General features: G+C 48.5%; 1 non-coding gene and 2 pseudogenes across 1 annotated transcript; all 3 read left to right on the forward strand.

Annotated features, from left to right (window-relative positions):
• The first annotated feature begins 2,956 nt into the window (after positions 1-2,956).
• LOC117599657 (uncharacterized) lies at positions 2,957-3,174 on the forward strand (annotated as a pseudogene).
• A 5,318-nt stretch (positions 3,175-8,492) lies between these two features.
• On the forward strand, positions 8,493-8,633 carry LOC117599659 (uncharacterized; annotated as a pseudogene).
• A 611-nt stretch (positions 8,634-9,244) lies between these two features.
• On the forward strand, positions 9,245-9,359 carry LOC128321591 (U5 spliceosomal RNA). Its single transcript, XR_008305185.1, has one exon. It is a non-coding gene; the product is annotated as a U5 spliceosomal RNA (small nuclear RNA).
• The last annotated feature ends 6,030 nt before the right edge of the window (positions 9,360-15,389 follow it).

The raw sequence follows: 15,389 nt of genomic DNA on the forward strand, positions 1-15,389 counted from the left end.
GCATTCGTGCATTCGCCCTTTTGGGCCTCAGATCACTGTATAGTGATCGGGGGCATACAAGTAGAGGTGAGGCAGAGAGGTAGGGGTCTATGGCGGTTTAATGTGACTGTCCTTCAGGACTCCTCCTTTTGTGAGATATTTTGCCACCTCTACGCTGGGTGGCGGCACATGCAAGGTCTGTATGCCACTCAGATTGAGTGGTGGGAAGACCTCAAGAGAAGGGTTGCCATTCTCTGTCGCTGGTGGGGAAAGGAAATGGCGAGGAGGGAAGGAGGGAGGGGACCAAATGGTGGTCCAGGAAACTATGTAAGGCTTGGAAAGACAGCGATTATGGGCAGCTCAGAGAGGCTAGTGAGGCCCTTAGAGCCCACTATGAGACCGAGTCCCGGAGCTATTTTATTCAGGCCGGTAAGGAGGCGCTTGAGCAGGACGAGCGGCCAACCCGCTACTTCTTCAGTAGCGTGAGAGCCCGCCAGAAGCGGTCGTACATCGAGGGCCTGAAACAGGGCCATCGTTTGGTAACCTCAACCGAAGAGATGATGGAAATGACTAGCTCTTTCTATGGCGATCTATTCGGGGCAAGAGAGACGAGGGACGACCGTACAAAAACTTTTCTAGACGCTGTCGCCGGCAAGTTGCCGATTGACAGTGCACCTGCATTGGAGAGAGAAATCTCTCTAGAGGAGGTGGAGTGAGCCATGCTCTCCCTAAAGACTGGTGTGGCACCTGGTGGGGATGGCTTACCGGCAGAATGGTATCGTACGTTCTGGCCTTTGGTAGGTCCTGACCTGTTGGCAGTCTATAGGGAGGCTATAAGGTGCGGAGCTCTGCCGCCTTCAGCTATGGTGGGGTACATCACCCTCCTATTTAAGAAGGGCGATAGGACTGATTTGGCCAACTGGAGACCAATCACGTTGTTGACGGTCGATTACAAGATCTTGCCCAAAGTACTGGTCCTACGCCTGAGGGAGGTGATGGCCCAGGTGATTCACCCCGATCAGACCTGTGGGGTGCCCGAGAGGATGTGCGGTATGAACTTGGCGCTGGTCAGACACGCACTTGCGTGGGCTGAGCAGCGTCGGGTGCCATTAGCGCTACTGAGCTTGGATCAGGAGAAAGCCTTCAATCGCGTTTCGCATGCGTTTCTTTTCGCACTCCTTGAGCGGATGGGCTTTGGTCCAGGGTTCGTCGCTATGGTCCTACTGCTATACGCAGGTGCGGTCAGCCGTGTCATTGTGAACGGGCATTCCTCCAGACTGATTGAACAGCGTGGAGGGGTGAGACAGGGTTGGCCGCTGTCACCGCTGCTCTATGTCCTGTACTTAGAGCCTCTGGCAGAGCGGCTGAGAAGGGAGCCTGCATTCCAAGGACTGCACATCCCTGGACCAGGAGGGACGAGGATTTTGGTGCGGTGGGGGTTGGTGCATCAATCGCAGTAAGTCCACAGTGCTGTACGTGGGGTCGTGGGCTGGAAGATCTGACGTCCCGGGGGGGTTCACACTGTGCCAGGATGGGCTCAAAATTCTGGGAGTTGTCTTCTGGAGAGAGGGCAGCGCCCAGAAGAATTGGGACATTGCTGGGGCAGAAGGGACCTCTCCCTCACTGGAAGGGTTGTGGCAGTAAATGCCGACTTGCTGGCAGGCCTTAACCATCTGGCCTATGTCTTCCCCATCCCGTTTGTAACAGGCAGGCGCCTGGAGCGCGTCTTTACATTTATTTGGGGGGGGAGGAATGAGCAGGTCGCCCACACGAGAATGTACATGGCGCGGGAAAAAGGAGGAAGGGGAGTAGCTTGTGCCCCTCTGAAGACCATGGCGATGTACGTGGCCTTCCTAGCAAAGCTAGTAAGGGGTTCTGAAGGTCACATGTCTGCGCTGTTTGCAAGGTTCTGGATGGGCTTTACGTTGCGGACAGTGATTCCCTGGAGAGGGACATCACCCTGGTCGACCGACTGCCCATGGCACTACCAGAAGGCAGCCGAGTTTATTCTCGGCCAGCCCTGGTGCCTGGTGGACGGCCTCGTGCTGGACCACCGCAGGCTGTACAGGAAATGGAGGGACTGTTGTGCGGCACAATCGGGGGAGACCCATCTCCGAATGCCAGGGGTTCAGTGGGCAGCTCTGCAGCCCAGCTGGCTGGACGGGGCCAGCAAGGACCTGCACTGGCTAGGGGCTCTGGGGCGTCTCCCGGTGAGAGAGCGCCTCCACCGTCATGGTGTAAGCCATACACCCTTGTGTCCAATGGGATGTGGGGGTGAGGAGACGGTGGAACACGCACTCTGGTCGTGTCCCGTCGCGGCACAATACTGGAGACGTGTTTCGGAGTGGTGGTCAGCCGAAGGGGGAGGGGACATAGGCCGCGACCTCGTGCTGTATGGCAGGGGCTTAGGACGCATGGGACGAGAGACAGCAAAGCCTTTGTGGCAAGCCGTCTCAGTGGCAAAATGCGTTTTGTGGGGCGCAAGGTGGGAGTGTATCGGGAGTCTGTCTCCGCGGGTACACTGGGACGGCCTTCTTCGTGTATTCTGGGCCAGGCTTAGGAAGATGAGGCGGGGGGAGAAGGGGGGCAAGGGCTTGTGAGGGTGGGGGTAGGGGTAGTAGAGGGAGGGGTTTTTTCAGGGGTAACGGTTGTTGGGGCACCTTGGTGGCCCTAGTAAAGTAAATATGGCAAGGCAGGGGATTAGATAAGCTCTTTTTTTTTGTAATGTAAAAATGAGGAAAAAAGGATGCACTAATGAAATGGGGGGGGGGGGGGGGGGGGTCATTGTGCAGTTGGGGTTGCAAGTCACTTAATGTCCATGCTTTATTTTTCTTTTGTGTCAAGTGACCTGATGATACTCTACTAATTTTTGTGGTGATAAAAGGATGTTCTATGTTAGGTAATTAGTTGTTTGTGTAAAATTTTCTTTGTAGGGATTGGGAATTGTGTTAAAAGCTGATTTATGAAGGTGTGTACTATGTTTTTTTTTGTGTGGATTAATTTTGTATGATGGTTTAATAAAAAAAATAAATAAAATAAAAATCTGTTCTTATCAGTTTAATATCTGATACGTCCTCCATTCGAGGACTCTATATTAAATGGATTTCTAGAGCAGGGAGCTGGAAGAGGGGCTTGCTCCGTCTGCTCCACGCATCGACCTGGTATTGCAGTACCTCCAGGAACGGTGCACCTTCTGAAAAGGTTCAAAGGAAGAAAGACCAGAACCATAGGAGTGGCTAGAAAGAAGTAAGGGAAGCAATTCCAACCCCACAGACAGTTCTAGGATGGCTTAAACACTGACTGAGTGGGTGGGTGGGTAATGGCTGTCTCTATAAGTGATTGGGAACTAGTAATCTGGCTCAGTGTAAGGTGACTTGAGCACCCCACCTCCAGCCTGACATCTTTTATAGCTCCCACAGAAGAAAAAGAGCAAAGTACTTAAAAAAATATTAACAGACGTAATTTACAAATGTTTCATCTGTGCTTAGTGAGAAAGGAGGGAGCATAACAGATTTTAGTACAAACTATAGCCCATTGCTAAATGTAACCAAATCCTACACCTATAGCTTCTGCTCTGCCTGTTTGCAATAGCTATCAAGGTGCACGAGGTCGGCGCAAGCCACCTCACCCTAGGCCAGTCTCCTAGACTTCCAGAAGTATTTCAGAGGCCTGGTCCAACTCCCCGTATAGCTCAGGTTAGGCCTTTACTAAAGATTTCTGTAGAGAGGAACGTTGATGAGTTCAACTTATTTTTGTGGGCTTTGCTGTAGCAAAGCTGTAGATGTGTCTGATAAAGAGATTGACAGGTATCTGTTGGGGGTGGAGTCTGGCTACCATTCTGGAGTCACCGCTTTACTGTGGGGTGTTCTTCAGGCCAGAGGAAAGAACAGGTTATCGCTTCTTGGCCTTTTGGCTAAGATCAAATGGCGGGAATTGATGCTCATGGGCCGGTCTGAGTGACGCGGTTGAGAAATTCAGTAAGGGTTGAGATACAGCAAGATTCTGTTCTGTGCCTGCAGGACTTTGCTCACTCTGGATTTATGGATGTGACCTTTGGGGATATGGCTTCTTGTTTGGATTTTGTGGCTACCTGGGGGAAGAATCAGCAACATCCTTCTCTGCTAGGTTTAAAGGTAAGAGCTCTTTACCTTTGGGAGGATGTACCTTTGACTGTGCGTACGTATAACCCTTTTGTGGAAGAGGATGACATCAGACATTTTCTCCAGAGGTTTTGTTTGAAGGTGGAGGGGGGACAAAAAATCTGCAATGCTTTTAGGATTTGGACAGGAAAACGAAAATACCAGGTGCGCTTTCGGCCGTATCCGGCAGCTCCCTCTGGAATTGTGCAGCCTCCGGGGTCTTTCGCCATCGGGCCCCATAGAGGTTTCCTCCATTACCCCGGGCAGCCAGTGACCTGCAGGAAATGTGGCGCGTTCGGGCACACAAAATCCTCTTGTACTAGTAGCAATTGCCGTTTTTGCGGTTCACAGAAGCATGTGTCGGCAGGGTGCAATGCCCCCAAAAAGTGCAGCCTGTGTGGAGGGGAAGACCACCTCTACAGAAACTGCTCTTTGAGAAAGAGAACCTTTGCTGACCTCTTCTTCTTTGATGACTTGAAGGGAAAAGGTGAGGAAGGTTCCGACACGAAGCTGGGGAAGATTGCCTCAGAAGCAGGGGAAGTCAAAAGTCAGCCTGGATAGGAAAAGTGGATGAAAAAAGACAGTCAATTTCCCAAGATGGCTCTCCAGCCCTGATTGAAGAAAGCCGTGCAGAAAAGGCGGGAAACCAGTTGGAACAGAACAAAGAAGAGAAAAAAGTGGAGGAAGGAGGAAGGCAAAAGCAGGGGGCACCAGAGAGCAATGAGAGGAATGGAGAGGAAGGTGGGGAAATGGTGGAGGAAGGAGGGGATGGGGCTCCCTCTGCTGTGGCAGGGGTGCCTGTGCGGGATCCTTCTGCCCATGTGGACCTGCGCAAAAATGGTTCTCAGGTACAGTTTGAGGAGCTGGGTGAAGTAGGGGAGCAGATGGAGTGGGGCAACGGCCCTTTCGACGGCTCAGCAGAGCCACCAGAATGGGTAATGGTTCCGGGGAAGTGACCTTTCCCTAGGGAGGAGTTGGAGGTGGAGCCAGTGAGGAGAACCCGCCTTGTGACAGCGAATCGCTATGAGCTCCTCGAAGGTGTGGAGGAAATGGAGGACTGTGGGTTTTCTTCACCAGAGGCGCTGCCCCTATCTCCCCCTTCCCCCTTTCTAGGATGGGATGAGGAGGGGCCTCGGAGCACGTCTGTTTCACCAACAGACTGGTACTCCTGGGTGGTGATTTCAACGTCTCCCTGGATAAAGCGGAGGTAACAGAGGGGAGTCTGGAGTTGCAGACCCTTTGCAGAGCATTCCACTTGGTAGATGCCAGCAAAGTGGCGGGATCAAGTGTGCCAAGCTTCACATGGAGCAATTCCCGTGGACCTCAGTCCAGGCTAGACTACCTGTTTTTCCCCAGAGGACAGGAGGGGAACGATTGTGTAAATAGTCCTATATGGGCCTCGGACCACAACATGGTTGGAGTTTCTGTGGCACTGAGTGAGCAGAGCAGAGGCCGGAATTTTTGGCGGCTCAATATAGGCCTGCTGCTCCTTTTGTGAGTTGTACCGCACTGCCTTTAAAGGCTGGCAGACTATGAGGGTGGGGTGGCCCACTTGGGGTGACTGGTGGGAGGGTGTGAAGGAGCGCACAGGGTTTTTTGTAGCAAATGGGCAAGGAGGAAAGCCCGGAGTGAGCGAGAAGAGATCCAAGCTGCCTCTGAGGAGTTGCAGGTCCTGGGATCAAAACTTGCATCTGGGGTGTCTAGGGATTGGGATGGGTTTGCAGAGTGGAAAGCCCAAATCTATCGTTTTTTTCGAGAAACAGGCCAAAGCCTTTGCTATATTGGCTGGGGCGCGTGAGATGGTGGATGGGGAGCGCCCATCCAGGTATTTTTTCCAGGCAGTACGGGCAAGGCAGAAAAAGTCTCGAATGGAAAGCTTGCGGTATAGAAGGAGGGTAGTGGAGACCATCACACAAATGTTGGAGGCAGCTGTGGACTTCTATGAGGCTCTCTTTTGCAAAAGGGGCCAGGAAGGGGAAGAGCAAGATAGCTTGATACGAGGCCTCACAGCCAAGCTACCTGAAGAAGAGTATGGGAGCCTGGAAGCAGACCTGTCCCTCAGAGAGATTGAGGAAGCCATGCGGTCACTGAAGCGCGGTTCTTCGCCAGGACTAGATGGTCTGCCAGTGGAGTTTTACTCTACTTTCTGGGATTTGGTTGGGCCGGGTTTGTGGTCTGTATATCTAGAGCGGATAGAGCAGGGTTTTCTCACCCCCTCTATGAGGATGGGCTGTATCTCCCTGCTGTACAAGAAAGGCGAGTGGTCAGATCTAGCCAATTGGCACCCGATAACGCTTCTAATGGTGGACTATAAAGTCTTGGCTAAGGCCATCACTTTGAGGTTGGGGAAAGTGATGAGGTTTGTCATCCACCCTGACCAAACATGTGGTGTGCAGGGCCGGTTGTGTGCCCTGAACTTATGTTTAGTTCGAGACGTGATAAGCAAGGCAAGAGAGCAAAGAGTCCCCTTAGCTTTGCTGAGTCTTGACCAGGAGAAGGCCTTTGATCGGGTGAGCCATTCTTTCCTTTTTGCAGTGCTCAAAAGGCTGAATTTTGGGCCAAGGTTTCTAGGCATGGAAAAGCTCCTTTATGAAAATGTTGCCAGCAGGGTCTGCGTCAATGGTTTCTTGTCAAGGTCAGTGCGGCAGGCAGGAGGTGTGCGACAGGGATGCCCACTCCCCCCACTGTTGTATGTGCTGGCGATTGAGCCGCTAGCTGCCAGCCTACGAGTAGATAAAAGACTGGCGGGTTTTCATGTTCCAGGAGGGGGTGGACGCAGCACTTTGATCTCACTTTATGCGGATGATCTGACACTCTTCATAACAGATGAGGAGGATTTTCACCGGGTGGACTCCCATTTGGGGTCCTACTGCCGGGCCTCTGGAGCGTCGGTAAATACCGAAAAGTCCATGGTCATGGCATGTGGATCCTGGCGGGGCAGGTCAAGTGCTTTGGGTGGCTACCCAGTATGCATGGATGGAATAAAGATCTTAGGGGTCAATTTCTTCCATGCGGCTAGCGGTGCCAGGAATTGGGCTAGCTTGCTGAAAAAGGTGCAGCAACGCCTTGACCAATGGGACCCAAGGAGGCTGTTGATTAACGGCCGGGTCCTTGTTGTGAAGACAGACATTCTGACTAGGCTGATCCACGTGGCCTGGGTCTTTCCAATCCCCCTCGCAGGAGGGTCCAGGATAGAAAGGCTGGTTTTTAAGCTTGTCTGGGGAGGGAGAACAAAGCTGGTGCAGAGGGCTCTTATGTACCTGCCAATAAAAAAAGGGGGAAGGGGAATTCCAAACCTCCTCTGGAAAACCATGGCCACGCTGATAGCTTTTGATGCTAAGCTAGTAATCCACCCGTCCAGCCATCTTGCCTCGTGCTTTGCCAGGTACTGGCTAGGGTTCCCTTTGAGGACCCTGGCACCTCTGGAGCAGTCGAGCCCGTGGACCTTCGAGAGACCGTGGCACTATGAGCGCATGGCACAAGTCTTGAGGCTGAAGCCCGGATGTCTCGAGGGTGGCCTGGTATTAGATCACAGATGCTTTTATGACCTTCTGATGGACAACCATCTGGTCCCTTCCGCCCAGCTCATTGTAGGCCGGGAGGTCAGTTGGGAGTACCTCCAACCAGACTACTTGGAGGGGGAGGGAAAAATTTTAAATTGGCTAGTGGCTTTAGGTCGCCTCCCAGTGAGGGAACGATTGTATCGTTTCAGGAATGCGAGGACACCCCTGTGTCCCGTGGGGTGTGGGCAGGAAGAGACAGTGGTGCATGTGTTTTGGACCTGTCCTTGCACCCAAGCCTTTTGGGGGCTAGTGAAAGAGTGGTGGAGAGACACCCCCAACATCTCATTGAATGATAACCTGATAAGGTTCGGGGTAGGCCTGGAAGCCTTAGACCCAGAGTACCAGAAAATTGTGTGGTCAGTGGTTTCAGAGGGAAAGAGAGCACTTTGGGCATGGAGGGGAAGTGCCTGCGAGCACAAAAGCCCAGGTTAGAGCCACGCTCCATTTTATGCAGGTTTCTGGATCATGTGAAGAGTTTAGGGAAAAGGCAAGGGGCTTGCAGGGGCCACCCGGGGGTTCCCAGGGTGGGGGTGGGGTAGGTCATGTAGTTTTCTTTCTCTTCTTTTCCTTGGGTGCATTTGTTTGTTGTTCTTTTCAGTGTTTTTCGTTATCTGCCGGTTGGGGGAGGAGCGGAGTGTGGCAGAGTGTTTTTTTTGGGAGGTTTGATGCATCTGTAAATGTGGGGATTGATTTGTCGTGTTCTTGGGGGTGGGCAATATTTAATTGTTGTGGTTTGATTGTACAGTTATTAAGTATGTGAGCTTGAGGAAGTGGAACTGTATGTGCCTGTGTTTTATAAATAAAAAATAAAATTTTTTTTTTTTTAAAAATCTCCATTCGAGGACTCTATATTAAACAGATTTTTAGAGCAGGGAGCTGGAAGAGGGGCTTGCTCCATCCGCTCCACGCATTGACCTGGTACTGCAGTACCTCCAGGAATGGCGCACCTTCTGAAAAGGTTCAAAGAAAGAAACAAACAAACAAACTTTTTTTTTCTTTGGGCAGGGGCAGCCACATCTCTGGCTAGTAATTGTTCTGCCATTCCTCATTGTTTATATTGGCTCTTTCTTTGGGGCCACCACAAAGACCAGAACCATAGGAGTGGCTAGAAAGAAGTAAGGGAAGCAACTCCAACCCCACAGACAGTTCTAGGATGGCTTAAACACTGACTGAGTGAGTGGGTAATGGCTATCTGTATAAGTGATTGGGAACTAGTAATCTGGCTCAGTGTAAGGTGACTTGAGCACCCCACCTCCAGCCTGACATCTTTTATAGCTCCCACAGAAGAAAAAGAGCAAAGTGCCTTATGGTTATGTTAAAAAAAATTAACAGATGTAATTTGCAAATGTTTCATCTGTGCTTAGTGAGAAAGGAGGGAGCATAACAGGTTTTGATATAAACTATAGCCCACTGCTAAATGTAAACAAATCCTACACCTATAGCTTCTGCTCTGCCTGTTTGCAATAGCTATCAAGGTGCACGAGGTCGGCGCAAGCCACCTCACCCTACGCCAGTCTCCTAGACTTCCAGAAGTGTTTCGGAGGCCTGGTCCTACTCCCCGTATAGCTCAGGTTTCTCTTCGTTCACGCATAAATCTTTCGCCTTTTACTAAAGATTTCCGTTGAGAGGAACGTTTATGAGTTCAACTTATTTTTGTGGGCTTTGCAATAGCAAAGCTGTATCTGTGTCTGACAATAAAGATTGACAGCTATCTGTTAGGGGTGGAGTCTGGCTACCATGTATATGTGTCTGACAAAAGAGACTGACAGGTATCTGTTAGGGGGAGGAGTCTGGCTACCATGTATATGTGTCTGACAAAAGAGATTGACAGGTATCTGTTGGGGGTGGAGTCTGGCTACCATTCTGGAGTCACCGCTTTACTGTGGGGTGTTCTTCAGGCCAGAGGAAAGAACAGGTTATCACTTCTCGACCTTTTGGCTAAGATCAAGTGTAATGCCAGGAGACAATGCTCATCGGTCGGCCTGAGCGGTGCGGCTACAAAATTCTGTACGCGTGGAGTTAAAGTATAATGCGACTTTGGATGTCAAGAGGCAGTTTGGAAGAGAGTGGGTTGTTTTGAAAATTCTTCGTGACCTATGTGGATTGGATCCTTCAGCTGTCTTCTGCCTGCAGGATTTCTCTTCTGGCTTTGTGGATGTCACCCTTACATCACTGAGGCAGTGCACAGACCTCTTCGACAAGTGCAGCAGCAGTCCAGGAAGCCCTGCACTCAACGGGCTTCGGCTGAACCCACTCTTCGCCCTATAAGAGGTACCGCTTGTCTTGCATATGTATAATCCTTTTGTTTGTGAAGAAGACATCAGGGCTTTTCTTGGGCGATACTGCTCTAGTGTATCAGTGGGGGAAAAGCTAAGGGACCGTTTTGGTATTTGGACTGGAAGGCGACGATATATGGTACGGCTGAAGGTGGATCCAGCAGCTCCTGCAGGCCTGCGTCATCCTCCGGGTAGTTTCACTATTGGGCCTGTTGGAAACTTTTTCCAGTGAAGACGAGGAGACTTGGATTCTCTTCAGCAGGATTCTTTATTGAGAACGCGCTGGTGGGTTGCTGCAGTCATCAAGTCTAACTAAGGCTGTGATACCTTAGAGTTTTATACATTTCAAGGAGGATTGATACATGAAGGTGGAGACAAGCTTGCAAATGCACTACAGGAATCAGCTGGTTACCCCAGCCCTGATCTCATCAGCATAACAGTGTCATTCAAATGCATGGATACTAATCCAATCGGCCTGACAGTGTCACCCATACCTTTCCATTATCATAGAGTCAAAGGCACAGATGTGCCTTGAGCTTAGTTTTCACCTTTAACTTAGGTCTCTACACAATTGTCAGGAAGTACATAAAGACAAAAGGTTAATGTTTCAGACACCTGGGCTGGCTGACTTGATTTCCTTAGAATATCATCTTTACCTCAAAATGTAAAACACAATGTGCACAACCTAGGTTTAACATTTTATAAATTTGTAATCCAACAATTCCCCCTTTGAGAGTTCTCAAAAAATACAAATCTCACAAATACAAATCAACAATCAACTCTCACAAAATACAAATTTAGACACTTAAAAGTTCATTCTTGTAACTTGTGATCGTTACAGGTACATAGTACTTGCTCTGTGTTGATTGTCTGTAGTAACAAACTGCATGCTGACACAGAAACAAACTTGCAGCTAGGGTCCGTGAAATTATTACTGGTAATAGTGGATTCTGGTTGGAACTGCCATTTCCTTGTGATGAGGGTGAGTCATTTGTTGAATGAAAAATTTGATACTGTGGACGCATAGATAGTACACCAGTAGGAAAAACAACATCAGAATTGCAATTTCCTTGATCCACAGCCAGGGTTTACCTAATAGATTTCCGAACCATGAAGAATTATTTTCAGTCATCTGGTGTAATTTTGCTGAAAGATCAAGAATGTCTTGTTGGATTTTGTTCAAGTCCTTCTGTTGGATCCAGTAACCCGGTGCAGCACTCGGGGCCGATAATGGTGCAGGCTCCCCCTTGCGTTGCAAGAATGTAGTCCAAGGCCACTCTGTTCTGTAAGATCATTAACTTGTGCGAAGCGAGAGTGTCCGTGATGTTACCCAGGGCCAAAGCCGTATCATTGGCCAGTTTCTGTACTGAATTTGATAAGCTTATGACTTGATCAAGGGCCTGCATGACACCATAAGACGGGATTAATGCTCCAAGAGTTCTTGACCACCATGTTTGTGCACAAGTGAGTCCTGGAATGCAGCCATCTTCTTTATTCATGGTAGGAGCTGAATTACGTAGATGTGGAGAGCTTAAGGTGGAGTGTGTATTTTCTCTGACAGCTGGTAGAACATAAACCAGGGTGCACCTGCCACTGAATTGACTGGGTAGAATGTTGTAGACAGAAGTTCCACATAACCAAAAGGTGCCAGTCAGTGGAGGAATCACACACCACTGATTTTAGTCCTTCTAAATCTACTTCCTCTCTCCTTGCTGATGGAGTAATATCCACATGGTATTCTGTTTCCATTATGATCACAAGGCTGCAATGTTCACGAGGAATTTCACCCAATGGAGTCGAAGTTGGACCATAATTTTCCACGCACCAAGGAAAAGTCATTAGCAAGAGTAGATCTGTCATGATGGGAGTAGCTGAAGTTAGGTTGCAGGACGATAATCCAGGAATGCAACACGGAGTAGCTGGAGGAGTTGTGATGCTGTGACATGTACTCTTGTTGTATATTCCACTGGTATGTCCTTCAAATAATGTACACGTGTCACAGTTGGAGATGGGGTGTGCCACCCATGGGATTCCTGCTCCTACTGAAGGCGGGCGTGGCATGCAAACGTTCTTTCCAGCAAACAAGGCATTTCTTGACATTCATCAGCTCTAAGAATATGTTGTTTCTGGAGTCTACACTTTGTGAAATGTCCATGATGATTAGTAGTACAGCAATCTTGATCATGTTGATGGGTGACTGAAGTTCCCGTATGTGATTCTCTGCATTGTGTATTTATTTATTTGTTTATTTTCTTTTGTGTCAGTTGGCTCGGCAGTGGGTTTAGTTGTCTGTTTAGAGGTTGCGGCTTCATAGGAAGAGGTCGGTGCGTATTGGTCTTGGGATAGCCATCAAGTGGTATCTGCACAGAGTAAGAAAGAAAAACAAAAGACAACAGCAGTATTTGTTGTAAAAGACTGCAAATACTATGGTTGTATCCTCTGTTCGATCTGAGTCTGCTATTGTTGTTCCTTCTTTCCCTAATCTATAGCGTTATGACACCTATGGACCAGTAAGGTGGGGATAAGCTATTGAAAGGGGAAGTCCTATAAGGAAATCTTCACCACAGGGTGTGGCCCCCGAGGCCTATTGCACTTCGGTTCTTCCCTGGGCTCCTGTACTGATCCTGTGTCCTCATCTGTCCCTGTAGGTGGGGGAACAACTTTACAGTGTGACACATGAGTCCAGGTTTTCCTTCCCTGACACAACACTGCAGCTGCTGTAATCAACATCACTTGATGTGGTCCGTGCCGCTCTAATGGCTTGTTTCTGAATGACTTTATCATGACCCACTGACCTGGGATGATTGTGTGTCCCCCTTCGGGTGGAGTCTGCCAACACGACTCAACTCTCTCTCTGGCACTCTGTACTGCCTTTGTGAGGTTTTCACAGTAAGTGATCAGGGCATGTGAGGCAATGTGTACATCAGCATTTCTAAGATCAATCACACCTGGCATCTGCATTGGGCGTCCAGTAATAATCTCATGAGGGCTCAGTTCTACGGATCTGACGCTCTCATACTACACAGTACTGCTGGCAGCGCTTCGGCCCATGGTATTCCTTCCTGATGCATTTTGCTTAGCCTGGTTTTAATTGTTCTGTTTGCTCGTTCAACCTGGTCTGATGCTTGTGGCCTGTATGGGCAGTGAAGATTCCACTTAATCTTCAACATTTTTGACACTTCCTTGACTACCTGTCCTGTGAAGTGTGTACCTTGATCTGAGTCAATGCAGTAGGGTAATCCCCATCTGGGAATGAAATCAGTGACGAGACATTTAGCAGTATGTGCAGCTGTAGCACGGCCTGTTGGATATGCTTCTATCCATCTCGAGAACTTGTCTATTACTACCAATACATCAGTTTTTCCCTTACAAGGGGGCAATGATATGTAATCAACTTGCAGGTGACGAAATGGTCCTGGTGGAGCTGGGGTATGTGTTGGTGCTATAGTTGCTGCTGGCAAATCATTATTTTTCTGACATGTAACGCATCTCGACTGTTTCGGTGGCTAACTTTCTGAATTTTGGATTCCACCATTGATTTGAGAACCTGTGATTCATTGTTGCTGGACCACTGTGACCCAAATTATGTATTTGTTGAGCCAAATATGGCAGCAGTGATTCGGGAGCGACATACTTTCCCCCTTTGGTCCAGCAGCCAGATGAATCCACTGTGGCTCCTTTGTCTAACCATGCCCATGCTTCATACAAAGGAACATCTTTGTACAGATCAATGATTGATTCAGGAGGCAGAATTGTCTTCTGTGCTGTACTACCTGAACACACTTGTACAGTTGCATAGGAACAAGCCTGTTTACCAGCTACATCAGCAAGAGCATTACCTTTAGCTTCCATAGTATTAGCTGTGAGATGTGCTTTCACTTTGATCACTGCTAATTTCTTTGGAAGTTTCATGGCAAACATTAGATCTTTCACTAATCCAGCATGCTTAATGGGGGATCCAGCAGAAGTTAGAAACTGTCTACTTTGCCAAATGACGCCAAAATCATGAATTACCCCAAAAGCATACCTGGAATCAGTGTGGATATTTGCTAGCGTGCATGCTCTAGTTAAAGCTACTAGTTCTGCGGCTTGAGCTGAGAAATGATCTGGAAGACGACCTGAAGCTACCACTTCAGTGGTGGAAGTCACTGCATAACCTGCTCGTCTGTTACCTTCAATGACTTGTGCCGAACCATCAACAAACAACTCCAATTTTGCATTCTCTATGGGAGTTTCTGTTACTTCACTTGTAGGTGCATATGTAAGCGTAACACAATTGCGAGTCATTTCTCCTTCATCCTCTAACACAACTTCAGTCATTGCAGACATCATACACGAGGATGGGTTTGTGACTGGCGCACGCTGTAAAACAATGTTCGGGGCTGTGAGGGTTCTTAACCAATTTCCCCAACGACAGGAGGTGACAGAAGTGACTTTTGCTTGATTCATTAGTGCAGACACTGCATGTGGGCATCTTACATTTACAGTCTGTCCTAACACCATTCCTGATGAAGCCTGAAGAGCTAAATGAACTGCCTGCACTGCTCTGAGACATGGGCCCATACCTTGAGCGACTATGTCAAGTTTACCAGAATAGTAGTGAATTGGGCGTAAACTGCCCCCATGATCTTGCATTAGACATGCAGTCATAAAGCCTAAGTGTTCATGGACATAAAGCACAAATGGCCTATCTGATTGTGCAATTCCTAATGCTGGTGCTTGACATAGTGCTCTCTTCAAATCATTGAAAGCTTTGAGATGGATTTCTTCCATACAAACAGTATCAGAATCTTTAACCTGGCCTTTCAATAAGTCATAGAGCGGCTGAGCAATCGAGGCATAGTCTTCAATCCGAGGTCTACAGTAACCTGTTGTTCCTAAAAATGAACGGAGTGTTTTAATGGTAGTAGGCGGAGGTATGGCTTTGACTGAAGCCGCTCGATCCTGTGTAATGGATCTATTTCCTGTACCAATTGTTTGACCCAGAAACATGACTTGGTTTTTAGCAATTTGAGCTTTGTGAAAACTGCATTTGTGTCCTCTTTTCTGCAAGTAGTCCAACAATGCTGCTAATTCAGTTTGATGTACCTCATGATCTGTTGAGGCAATCAAAATATCATCGACATATTGGATCATAGTGGACTGTTTGACTGGACATTCTGGGTCACACAAATCACGTCTGACAGCCTGATGGTATATGGTTGGTGAATTCTGAAATCCCTGTGGCAATCGTGTCCACTGTATTGTTCATAGTCAACTGTGAAAGCTAACCATGTTTGGCTGTCAGAGTGCAAAGGTACAGAAAAGAATCCATTAGACATATCGATTACTGAAAAAACCTTACAATCTAATGACAAGCCATTACAAATTGTAGATGGATCTGCTACTAGGGGGGTGATTTTATCAATATGTTTGTTGGCTACACTGTAGTC

The sequence above is a fragment of the Pangasianodon hypophthalmus genome, chromosome 18, assembly GCF_027358585.1.
Source record: "Pangasianodon hypophthalmus isolate fPanHyp1 chromosome 18, fPanHyp1.pri, whole genome shotgun sequence".
In the NCBI taxonomy this organism is placed as follows: domain Eukaryota; kingdom Metazoa; phylum Chordata; class Actinopteri; order Siluriformes; family Pangasiidae; genus Pangasianodon; species Pangasianodon hypophthalmus.